A 13,913-nucleotide genomic window follows, 5' to 3' on the forward strand; every position below is an offset into this window, starting at 1 on the left:
TACTCCAACCTGCCCCAAATACTGATACCGCCCTGTACTGCCTTATACCACCCTGCACTGCCTGTTACCCCCCTGTACTGCCTGATACCCCCCTGTACTGCCTAATACTCCAACCTGCCCCAAATACTGATACCGCCCTGTACTGCCTTATACCACCCTGCACTGCCTGTTACCCCCCTGTACTGCGTGATGCCCCCCTGTACTGCCTAATACTCCAACCTGCCCCAAATACTGATACCGCCCTGTACTGCCTTATACCACCCTGCACTGCCTGTTACCCCCCTGTACTGCGTGATACCCCTCTGTACTGCCCAATACTCCAACCTGCCCCAAATACTGATACCGACCTGTACTGCCTTATACCACCCTGTACTGCCTGATACCACCCTGTACTGCCTGATACCACCCTGTACTGCCTAATACTCCCCTGTACTGCCTAATACTCCAACCTGCCCCAAATACTGATACCCCCCTGTACTGCCTGATACAACACTGTACTGCCTAATACTCCAACCTGCCCCAAATACTGATACCGTCCTGCACTGCCTTATACCACCCTATACTGCCTGATACCCCCTGTACTGCCTGATACCCCCCTGAACTGCCTAATACTCCAACCTGCCCCAAATACTGATACCGCCCTGTACTGCCTTATACCACCCTGTACTGCCTGATACCGCCTGTGATGGTGTGATATGTTATGTGGGTATCATTTTGTGTATATTTCTATTTTACTGATTATCATGGTGTTCTCTTGTAGTATGAGTTATTTGCCAATTGATGAATGGCTGTTATTTGCCATCTGATATCAGCCCCACATTCCTGTACTGTTATCTCTCCACAGGGTCAGTGAATAAACCTGTTTGCTAATATGTTAATGACATATTGAACTAGCTTGTTGAAACAATGACCCCCTGTAGTGCCTTAATCCACCAGGCACCTTTGTCAGGTGTGGGAGGCCTGAAAACCACCCCAGCCTGTCTGACTACTCCTGGACATAAGGAGAGGACAGGAGCTGGGGGGAAATGAGATCCTGTGTGGATCCATGATGTGAAGACAGCACATCAGAGAGAAAGAAGGGAATATGGACTGTTATCCTCTGTGCTGGATTGTTGGACTTTTATCCTGTTACTGAACTGCATTCGTGTTCTGGAATATTGTATCCTCAGTGTGGTGGATTGTATATGGACCTTTCGTACTTTTGCCTAAGTAAAGGTCTTGGTATTGTTCACTATTCTCTTGCTCTGTTGATTGTGTGATACCGGAGAAGGAACCTGTGACAACTGGTGGCAGCAGCGGGATCAACAGAGTGTAACCTAATGGAGAAGCACACACAGAGTGAGTACAGAAATTGGACTGTATCCAGTTTACAGGAGAGAGCCAGAGACCTGGGCCTGAGCTACCAGGGACTGACTAAAGAGGCCTTAATTGATCTACTGGTGGGTGCTAGCCAGACCACCTACTCTCATATACCAAAGAAGTAACCAATACTTGATAAAGGCCACTATGGCCGAAACGTTGTAATTTTATGATGGCAGAATAAAGACTTCTGTGGATTTTTTTCACCTGGAATGGTTGCTGCTCCTTCTTTTTCTTTTGCACCTACTCCCATATGTCTGAAGGACGAACACTGGAGACGAGGACCCCCACCCCAAAAAGCCAGTGGGTGGTGTGGTACGAAGAAGAGATGGCGGTTCTGGGCCCAGGCGTCTCTCAGGAGTACAAGGAGGAGGCTGCCCGCCGGGCACAGCGGATACAAGAAGCAAGGGAGCTTGAAAGAGGGAGTAACGCAATGTGGAATGTAAACCCAACGATCCGGGAACCTGTACGGATCACCCGGACAGAGTTTAAGCCATTTAATGAGGCTTCCGGAGATGTGGAGGGGTTCTTCAAGGACTTTGAGCAGCAGTGTGCTGTGATGGAGGTGCCCCACTCTGGCTGGATGCGTTTGTTAGTGGGACTCCTGAACGGTAGCCTGGCGGAGGCTTACCGAACCATTGACTCACAGCGGAATCGGGATTATAACATTGTAATGCAGACTATCCTGGATTACCATGCTATCACCCCAGACTCATATAGGGCCAAGTTCCGAGACCTCCCATGCACTACGGGGGAATCGTTTGGGATGTATGCACATAAGATGTCCCAGGCATGTCGGAGATGGCTGGAAGCAGAAAACGCCTTTACTGTGGAAGATGTTATACAGGCGTTCCTTATAGAACAATTTCTTGCCAAGTGCCTGTTACTAAACTGCATTCGTGTTCTGGAATATTTTATCCTTTGTGTGGTGGATCGTATATGGACCTTTCGTACTTTTGCCTAAATAAAGGTCTTGGGATTGTTCACTATTCTCTTGCTCTGTTGATTGTGTGATACCAGAGAAGGAACCTGTGACACCACCCTGTACTGCCGAATACTCCAACCTGCCCCAAATACTGATACTGCCCTGTACTGCCTGATACCATCATGTACTGCCTGATATCATCCTGTACTGCCTGATACCATCCTGTACTGCCTGATACCTCAACCTGCCCCAAATACTGATACTACCCTGTACTGCCTGATGCCCCAAATACCAATGCCATCTTGTACTGCCTGATACCCCAACCTGCCCCAAATACCGATACTACATGTCACGGTGGGGTTTGTGGAACCACTGTGCAATGGACCATGGAGAGCCTGGAAGGGCGTGACTAAGCGAACACCTTCATCGGGAACCAAGGCTCCCGATAAACGCCAGGTGCCACTCCAGAACAGAACAATGGACTTGCAGCAGCTGGACCCATAGGTCAGACTGGAGGGAGCAGCTGGCAGAGTTCACATCAGAGTGCAGCAAAGTTTATATCAGAGTGCAGCAGGCAGAATTTGCATCAGAGTGCAGCAGGCAGCATTTGCATCATAGTGCAGCAGGCAGCATTTGCATCATAGTGCAGCAGGCAGGATTTGCATCATAGTGCAGGCAGGCAGGATTTGCACCAGAGTGCAGCAGGGACTGGTATGCAACCTTACACAACTTACAAGACTGCAAAACAGGAAGGTTGCTCAGGCACCTCCCCAGTGGGGAGGAATCAATCTATATATATAATTGTCTAAGGGTTTTTCTGTCTGTCTGTCTGTCCTGGAAATCCCGCGTCTCTGATTGGTCGAGGCCGCCTGGCGGCCTCGACCAATCAGCGATGGGCACAGTATCGACGTAGATATCATAATGGTTGCCATGGAGACGATGATGTCATAAAGGTTGTCTCGACCAATCAGCGACGGGCACAGTCTGCCGCGAATTCTGGAATCATCATTGTCCATATACTACGGGGACATGCATATTCTAGAATACCCGATGCGTTAGAATCGGGCCACAATCTAGTATATACATAATGTCCCACAGCTATTGGCTGGGGAGGAAATAGCAAGTGCACACGCTGACCCTTTAAGAGGGTGGGAGTGCACGAGTGTGTTCCCTAAGGACATGAACAGAGGATCGGCTGGAAGCATGGAGAGCATGGGTAACGGAAGAACTGACCGCAGCATAGGTGAGTGAAGAGACATGCCGGAGACCCTGCAGAGATCCCCCTCCTCTTCAGGCCATCGAGGAATTTCCTGAGGAGAATCGGAGCGTGAATGTTCTTCTTTGGCTCCCAGGACCTTTCTTCAGGACCAAATTCCTTCCAGTCAACAAGGAAGAACCCTCTTCATGGCCAAGATGTTCTCCAATTCAAAAACATCATCCAAGGCTGTTGGAATGGGCATGGTACTGGGATCCTTGAAGAAGGGACTCAGGGTGACTGGCTTTAGTAGAGATATATGGAAGGAATTTTGAATCTGTAAAGAAGGAGGAATCTTCACTTTATAGGAGACCTCGGTGATCTGCTTCAGCACCTCAAAAGGCCCGATAAAACAAGGACCCAACTTGTAAGAAGGAACCTTCAGCTGGATGTACATGGATGAGAGCCATACCTTGTCACCAGGATGGAAGCACGCAGGATCCAGATGCCTTTTGTCTGAATGTCTCTTCATACGGGCGGAGGATGCTTCTAAAGTGGCTTTGGTGTCCGCCTACAACTTCACAAAACAGAGGACATCTGCCGCAGGGACATCAGAAGGAACTGTCACTCTGGTCGCCGTGCGAACACAATGTAGAACAGTGATTCTCCCGAGGCTTCACCAATGTGATTGTTGTACGAGAACTCAGCAACTTCACCCAATCATTATGGTGGGCATTGACGAAGTGTCGCAGGTAATTGCCCAGGACCTGGTTGACACGCTCCACGTGCCCATTGGACTGGGGGTGATAGGCTTATGAGAAATCCAAGGCGATATCCAGATGTTACAAAAATTGGAAGGAATGGATGGCAATCACCGGTTAAAAAACTTCTTTATTACAATACTTTAGAACATCAGAAACCGTCTGCTACGAATTCTGCTGGCTTAGAAAGGGGGTCTCTTCCAGTGCCAGGAGATCTGCAGAAGCTTCTACTAAAGAGAGAGGCTATATGGATTATACACACTCGAGCGCAGGAATCCGCTGGTCTGAGTGAAAGATTGGATATGTTCATTTTCCTGTAATAAGCCGGTTTTATTGTGTTTTTGTATTGTTTTCATTTGTTTTCTAAATGCATGTTAATTGTTATGTATAGCTGCCGCACATGTGTCCAAGCAGCGGCAGTGGGTTCAGCTGCCTCCCTCTGTCAGGAGGTGATGTCCATCTCACCCACCTGTGTGACCAGTAGAAGCGCCACTGCAGCGCGAAACGGCTGTCGTCCATTCCACTCCTGCTCCCATCCTCCCGATGCCAATGTTTTAAAGTATTGGAATAAAGAAGTTTTTTAACCGGTGATTGCCATCCGTTCCTTCCAATTTTTGTATCCATTGTGGCTATTTTCTTTGGAGTGGCACCCCGGCTCACGGAGCACTTACTGTTGTACATATGCCTGCAGTATCGGTTCATTCAGTTACCTGTGCACTGAGTGGGCTTACCCACTGTGCCGATTAACACTTTGTTGGAGCGATATCCAGACGTTTATAGAGAGCTTGCCAGAATCTGGAAGTGAACTGCGAACCTCGATCAGATACCATGTGGCGAGGAAATCCGTGCAGGTGGAAAATATGTTTGATGAAGCTGTCAGCCAGTTCTGGAGCGGATGGAAGAGCAGACAATGGGGTAAAGTACGCCATTTTGGAGAAGCGATCCACGGCTACCCAGATGATGGTGCAACCCTCAAATACTGGCAAATATGTGATGGAGTCCATAGCTATGTGCTGACATGGAACAGATGGTACGGGTAACGGCAGGAGAGAACCGTCAGGACTTTATTGCGGGCACAAATTGACAGGCAGCCACTTAAGCATAGTTCTCTCTCCTCATGGACGGCCACCAGTAGAGGCAAGAAATCAACTGTAGAGTCTTCCTTTGTCCCGCATGACCAGCCACCTTTGATGAGTGGCCCCAAGACAAAACTCGCTCCTTCTCAGATTCAGCCACAAGGGTCTTCCCTGGGGGAATTTGTAACAGACTGACTGGAGCGACAGTGACCATCTTGGATGGTTCAATGATAAATTGTGGATCCTCCTCTTGATCCTCGGACAGAAAAGAGCGAGAGAGAGCATCGGCTCTGACATTCTTGTCATCGGACCTGAAATGTAAAAGAAAGTTAAAGCGAGCAAAAAACAAAGACCACCTAGCTTGTCGTGGATTAAGTCTCTGGGTGGACTGGAGATGAGCCAGGTTGTTATGGTCCATGTAGATGACCACTGGATAGACTGCGCCCTCCAGCAGGTATCGCCACTCCTCCAGAGCCATCTTAATGGTGAGTAACTCTCGGTTCTCGATCGAGTAGTTACGCGCAGGAACGGAGAAGACTTTAGAGAAGAAACCGCAGGACACACAGCGGCCCGATGAGGACTTCTGGGTGAGCACAGCTCCAGTCCCTAACGAGGATGCGTCCACCTCAAGAAAGGGCGATGCAGGACGGGAGCTGTGGCGAAGGACCGTTTAACCCCTTCACCCCCAAGGGTGGTTTGCACGTTAATGACCGGGCCAATTTTTACAATTCTGACCACTGTCCCTTTATGAGGCTATAACTCTGGAACGCTTTGACGGATCTTGGCGATTCTGACATTGTTTTCTCGTGACATATTGTACTTCATGTTAAAGGTAAAATTTATTCGATATAACTTGCGTTTATTTGTGAAAAAAATGGAAATTTGGCGAAAATTTTGAAAATTTTGCAATTTTCCAACTTTGAATTTTTGTGCCCTTAAATCACAGACATATGTCACGCAAAATACTTAATAAGTAACATTTCCCACATGTCTACTTTACATCAGTACAATTTTGGAACCAAAATTTTTTTTTGTAACGGAGTTATAAGGGTTAAAAGTTGACCAGCAATTTCTCATTTTTACAACACCATTTTTTTTTAGGGACCACATCTCATTTGAAGTCATTTTGAGGGGTCTATATGATAGAAAATACTCAAGTGTGACACCATTCTAAAAACTGCACCCCTCAAGGTGCTCAAAACCACATTCAAGAAGTTTATTAACCCTTCAGGTGTTTCACAGGAATTTTTGGAATGTTTAAATAAAAATGAACATTTAACTTTTTTTCACACAAAATTTATTTCAGCTCCAATTTGTTTTATTTTACCAAGGGTAACAGGAGAAAATGGACCCCCAAAGTTGTTGTACAATTTGTCCTGAGTACAATGATACCCCATATGTGGGTGTAAACCATTGTTTAGGCGCATGGCAGAGCTTGGAAGGGAAGGAGCGCCATTTGACTTTTCAATGCAAAATTGACTGGAATTGAGATGGGACGCCATGTTGCGTTTGGAGAGCCCCTGATGTGCCTAAACATTGAAACTCCCTACAAGTGACACCATTTTGGAAAGTAGACCCCCTAAGGAACTTATCTAGATGTGTGGTGAGCACTTTGACCCACCAAGTGCTTCACAGAAGTTTATAATGCAGAGCCGTAAAAATAAAAAATCATATTTTTTCACAAAAATGATCTTTTCGCCCCCAATTTTTTATTTTCCCAAGGGTAAGAGAAGAAATTGGACCCCAAAAAATGTTGTGCAATTTGTCCTGAGTACGCTGATACCCCATATGTGGGTGTAAACCATTGTTTGGGCGCATGGCAGAGCTTGGAAGGGAAGGAGCGCCATTTGACTTTTCAATGCAAAATTGACTGGAATTGAGATGGGACGCCATGTTGCGTTTGGAGAGCCCCTGATGTGCCTAAACATTGAAACTCCCTACAAGTGACACCATTTTGGAAAGTAGACCCCCTAAGGAACTTATCTAGATGTGTGGTGAGCACTTTGACCCACCAAGTGCTTCACAGAAGTTTATAATGCAGAGCCGTAAAAATAAAAAATCATATTTTTTTCACAAAAATGATCTTTTTGCCCCCAATTTTTTATTTTCCCAAGGGTAAGAGAAGAAATTGGACCCCAAAAAATGTTGTGCAATTTGTCCTGAGTACGCTGATACCCCATATGTGGGTGTAAACCATTGTTTGGGCGCATGGCAGAGCTTGGAAGGGAAGGAGCGCCATTTGACTTTTCAATGCAAAATTGACTGGAATTGAGATGGGACGCCATGTTGCGTTTGGAGAGCCCCTGATGTGCCTAAACATTGAAACTCCCTACAAGTGACACCATTTTGGAAAGTAGACCCCCTAAGGAACTTATCTTGATGTGTGGTGAGCACTTTGACCCACCAAGTGCTTCACAGAAGCTTATAATGCAGAGCCGTAAAAATAAAAAATCATATTTTTTCACAAAAATGATCTTTTCGCCCCCAATTTTTTATTTTCCCAAGGGTAAGAGAAGAAATTGGACCCCAAAAAATGTTGTGCAATTTGTCCTGAGTACGCTGATACCCCATATGTGGGTGTAAACCATTGTTTGGGCGCATGGCAGAGCTTGGAAGGGAAGGAGCGCCATTTGACTTTTCAATGCAAAATTGACTGGAATTGAGATGGGACGCCATGTTGCGTTTGGAGAGCCCCTGATGTGCCTAAACATTGAAACTCCCTACAAGTGACACCATTTTGGAAAGTAGACCCCCTAAGGAACTTATCTAGATGTGTGGTGAGCACTTTGACCCACCAAGTGCTTCACAGAAGTTTATAATGCAGAGCCGTAAAAATAAAAAATCATATTTTTTTCACAAAAATGATCTTTTCGCCCCCAATATTTTATTTTCCCAAGGGTAAGAGAAGAAATTAGACCACAAAAGTTGTTGTTCAATTTGTCCTGAGTACAACGATACACCATATGTGGGGGTAAACCATTGTTTGGGCGCATGGCAGAGCTTGGAAGGGAAGGAGCGCCATTTGACTTTTCAATGCAAAATTGACTGGAATTGAGATGGGACGCCATGTTGCGTTTGGAGAGCCCCTGATGTGCCTAAACATTGAAACTCCCTACAAGTGACACCATTTTGGAAAGTAGACCCCCTAAGGAACTTATCTAGATGTGTTTTGAGAGCTTTGAACCCCCAAGTGTTTCACTACAGATTATAACGCAGAGCCGTGAAAATAATTTTTTTTTTTTTTCTCAAAAATGATTTTTTAGCCCCCAGCTTTGTATTTTTACAAGGGTAACAGAATAAATTGGACCCCAAAATTTGTTTTCCAATTTGTCCTGAGTACGCTGATACCCCATATGTGGGGGGGAACCACTGTTTGGGCGCATGACAGAGCTCGGAAGGGAAGGAGCGCCATTTGGAATGCAGACTTAAATGGATTGGTCAGCAGCCGTCACGTTGCATTTGCAGAGCCCCTGATGTACCCAAACAGTACAAACCCCCCACAAGTGACCCCATATTGGAAACTAGACCTCCCAAGGAACTTATCTAGATGTGTTTTGAGAACTTTGAACCCCCAAGTGTTTCACTAAAGTTTATAGCGCAAAGCCGTGAAAATAAAAATTCTTTTTTTTTTTTCACAAAAATGATTTTTTAGCCCCCAGTTTTGTATTTTCACAAGGGTAACAGGATAAATTAGACCCCAAAAGTTGTTGTCCAATTTGTCCTGAGTACGCTGATACCCCATATGTCGGGGGGAACCACTGTTTGGGCGCATGACAGAGCTCGGAAGGGAAGGAGCGCCATTTGGAATGCAGCCTTAAATGGATTGGTCTGCAGGCGTCACGTTGCATTTGCAGAGCCCCTGATGTACCCAAACAGTACAAACCCCCCACAAGTGACCCCATATTGGAAACTAGACCTCCCAAGGAACTTATCTAGATGTGTTTTGAGAACTTTGAACCCCCAAGTGTTTCACTAAAGTTTATAGCGCAAAGCCGTGAAAATAAAAATTCTTTTTTTTTTTTCACAAAAATGATTTTTTAGCTCCCAGTTTTGTATTTTCACAAGGGTAACAGGATAAATTAGACCCCAAAAGTTGTTGTCCAATTTGTCCTGAGTACGCTGATACCCCATATGTCGGGGGGAACCACTGTTTGGGCGCATGACAGAGCTCGGAAGGGAAGGAGCGCCATTTGGAATGCAGCCTTAAATGGATTGGTCTGCAGGCGTCACGTTGCATTTGCAGAGCCCCTGATGTACCCAAACAGTACAAACCCCCCACAAGTGACCCCATATTGGAAACTAGACCTCCCAAGGAACTTATCTAGATGTGTTGTGAGAACTTTGAACCCCCAAGTGTTTCACTACAGTTTATAATGCAGAGCCGTGAAAATAAAACATCTTTTTTTTCCCACAAAAATGATTTTTAGCCCCCCAAATTTTTATTTTCCTAAGGATAACAAGAGAACTTGGACCCCAGAAGTTGTTGTTCAATTTGTCCCGAGTACGCTGATAACACATATGTTGGGGTAAACCCCTTTTTGGGCGCACGGGAGAGCTCGGAAGGGAAGGAGCACTGTTTTACTTTTTCAACGCAGAATTGGCTGGAATTGAGATTGGACGCCATGTCGCGCTTGGAGAGCCCCTGATGTGCCTGGACAGTGGAAACCCCCCAATTCTACCTGAAACCCTAACCCAAACACACCCCTAACCCTAATCCCAACGGTAACCCTAACCACACCCCTAGCCCTGACACACCCATAATTCTAATCCCAACCCTAATCCAAACGTAAATGTAATCCAAACCCTAACCCTAACTTTAGCCCCAACCCTAACTTTAGCCCCAACCCTAACTTTACCTCCAACCCTAGCCCTAACCCTAACCCTACCCCTAACCCTAACCCTAAACGTGACTGAAATACGTGGCACTGAAATACGTGGCACTGAAATACGTGGCACTGAAATACGTGGCACTGAAATACGTGGCACTGAAATACGTGATACGTGGCACTTAAATACGTGGCACTGAAACACGTGGCACTGAAATACGTGGCACTGAAATACGTGGCACTGAAATACGTGGCACTGAAATATGTGATATGTGGCACTTAAATACGTGGCACTGAAATACGTGGCACTGAAATACGTGGCACTGAAATACGTGGCACTGAAATATGTGATACGTGGCACTTAAATACGTGGCACTGAAACACGTGGCACTGAAATACGTGATACGTGGCACTGAAATACGTGGCACTGAAATACGTGGCACTGAAATACGTGCAACTGAAATACGTGGTACTAAAATATGTGGCACTGAAATACGTGATACGTGGCACTGAAATACGTGGCACTGAAACACGTGCCACTGAAATACGTGATACGTGGCACTGAAATACATGGCACTGAAATACGTGGCACTGAAATACGTGGCACTGAAATACGTGGCACTGAAATACGTGGCACTATGACTGCCAGAAAATGTTCATTAAACGGTTAGGGGTGAGGTTAGGGGTAGAGTTAGGGTTAGGGTTTGGATCCCTTTATCACCTTGATGGTGGTGGGTGGCTTTTCAGTGTGTTTTCTGTTTTTTTCGATAAAAATGCATGCGTTTTTAACGGAAACAAACGCATGTGCTTAAAAACGCAAGAAAATACTGCAGGTTGTATTTCTGAAAATGAACGCATGCAGAAAAAAACCGCATGCGTTTGAAAACGCGACCAAACGCGTACAAAAAAACCGCATGCGTTTTCAATGTTAAATATAGGGAAAAAACGCATGCGTTTTTTTGTGCAAAAAACGCTGCAGACAAAAACGGAAGTGTGAAACCAGTGACGCTTTTTATAGCAAAAAAGTTTTTGCGTCTCCACATTTTGAGAGCTATAATTTTTCCACATTTGCTCCAGAGTCATGTGAGGTCTTGTTTTTTGCGGGACGAGTTGACGTTTTTATTGGTAACATTTTCGGACACGTGACCGTTTTTCATCGCTTTTTATTCCGATTTTTGTGAGGCAGAATGACCAAAAACCTGCTATTCATGAATTTCTTTTGGGAGAGGCGTTTATACCGTTCCGGGTTTGGTAAAATTGATAAAGCAGTTTTATTCATCGGGTCAGTACGATTACAGCGATATCTCATTTATATCATTTTTTTTATGTTTTGGCGCTTTTATACGATAAAAACTATTTTATAGAAAAAATAATTATTTTGGTATCGCTTTATTCTCAGGACTATAACTTTTTTATTTTTTTGCTGATGATGCTGTATGGCGGCTTGTTTTTTGCGGGACAAGATGACGTTTTCAGCGGTACCATGGATATTTATATCAGTCTTTTTGATCGCGTGTTATTCCACTTTTTGTTCGGCGGTATGGTAATAAAGCGTTGTTTTTTGCCTCGTTTTTTTTTTTTTTTTCTTACGGTGTTTACTGAAGGGGTTAACTAGTGTGGCAGTTTTATAGGTTGGGTCGTTACGGACGTGGCGATACTAAATATGTGTACTTTTATTGTTTTTTTTTTTTAATTTAGATAAAGAAATGTATTTATGGGAATAATATTTTTTTTTTTTTTTCATTATTTTGGAATATTTTTTTTTATTTTTTTTTACACATTTGGAAATTTTTTTTTTTTACTTTTTTACTTTGCCCCAGGGGGGGACAATACAGATCGGTGATCTGCCAGTTTGCATAGCACTCTGACAGATCACTGATCTGCGAGAAGTGCAGGCTGCTTCACAGTGCCTGCTCTGAGCAGGTGTCTGTGAAGCCACCTCCCTCCCTGCAGGACCCGGATCCGCGGCCATCTTGGATCCGGGTCTGGAGCAGGCAGGGAGGGAGGTAAGACCCTCGCAGCAACGCGATCACATCGCGTTGCTGCGGGGGGCTCAGGGAAGCCCGCAGGGAGCCCTCTCCCTGCGCGATGCTTCCCTGCATCGCCGGCACATCGCGATCATGTTTGATCGCGGTGTGCCGGGGGTTAATGTGCCGGGGGCGGTCCGTGACCGCTCCTGGCACATAGTGCCGGATGTCAGCTGCGATATGCAGCCGACACCCGGCCGCGATCGGCCGCGCTCCCCCCGTGAGCGCGGCCGATCGGCTATGACGTACTATCCCGTCGGCGGTCATACGGGCCCACCCCACCTCGACGGGATAGTACGTCAAATGTCGGGAAGGGGTTAAGAGAGCGGAAGGCCTCTTCAGCCCCGGAAGACCAGTTCTTTGGATCGGCTTCCTTTCGGGTCATAGCAGAGATGGGAGCCATGAAAGTGGAGAAGTGAGGAATGAATTGCCGATAATAATTAGCAAAGCCAAGGAATCGCTGTATTGCTTTGACTCCCATGGGCAGCAGCCATTTAAGAATGGAAGAGACTTTCTCAGGATCCATCCTGAGTCCGGTATCCGAGATAATGTAACTCAATAAGGGAAGAGAGGACTGTTCAAAAACACATGTCTCATACTTGGCGTAGAGGCGATTCTCCCTAAGACACTGAAGAACTTGCCGAACTGTTCATCTGTGGGAGGTCAGATCCGGGGAAAATACTAGAATCTCGTCCAGATACACGACTACGCAGGAATAAAGCAGGTCCCAAAAGATATAATTGACGAACTCTTGAAGAACTGCGGGAGCATTAGGCCAGGGTCACACTAGAGCAGGGGTCCCCAACCTGTAGCTCGGGAGCCACATGTGGCTCACGGTCCCATGAATTGTGGCTCGCGGCTGTCTGTCAGCTTGGTGCATTAGCTCCATGTCTAGCAAACTTGTATGAAGAGCACGTCTCAAAATGGTGAATTTTGTGAGCAGCCCTGCATAGACGTGCAGATCTGGATGCACATTTACTGGTCTTAGGGGTTTAGAGATGTTTTAGGTATGGTACACTAGAAGATGGTACTACCTGTTAGAGGAGGTGCTCAAAGCTGGATGTGACAGTGTGTTGGGAGTCCTTGATGGGAGAATACTGAATGGAGGTATTGTGGGAACCCATGGATTTCAGTTTACTGCTCTGGAGTGATTACTGTGGAGAAGCTTTGGTTATCATTATACCTGTAATGAGGGCTTTGGTTGACACTACTTTGAAGGGGGTGGGAGCTGGATGTGGCTCGCGACCCTCTCTCAGTGCTGAATGTGGCTCGCGACCCTCTCTCTAAGCTGAATGTGGCTCTCAAGGTCAGAAAGGTTGGGGACCACTGCACTAGAGAGAAATACGGACGTATGAGAGGCGCAAAAACAACGCATTGCACACGGACCAATGATTCTCTATGGGGCAGCTTCCATCTGCCGTATATTTCATGGCCGTATTTTACGGGCTGAGAAAATCACAGCATGCTGTGTTTGTCAGGGTATTGCGCAAAAAATCCGCCAATGAAAGTCTATGGGGGTAAAATCACACTGACAGGTTAGAATAGAATAGATAAAATAAATGTCTACACATAGTATAGATGTACAGTGTATATATATATATATATATATGTAGCAGTGGGATATGGGGTAATAAGGGATTAATATTGAACGCTCAATCCAACTGACGACCCTTGGTCTTCAGAAAAAAAAGGAAAACAAAAAAGCAACAATATCCCATACCTGTCCGCCATACAGTCATATCTG

The sequence above is a fragment of the Ranitomeya variabilis genome, chromosome 5 (genome assembly GCF_051348905.1).
Source record: "Ranitomeya variabilis isolate aRanVar5 chromosome 5, aRanVar5.hap1, whole genome shotgun sequence".
NCBI classification, from domain to species: domain Eukaryota; kingdom Metazoa; phylum Chordata; class Amphibia; order Anura; family Dendrobatidae; genus Ranitomeya; species Ranitomeya variabilis.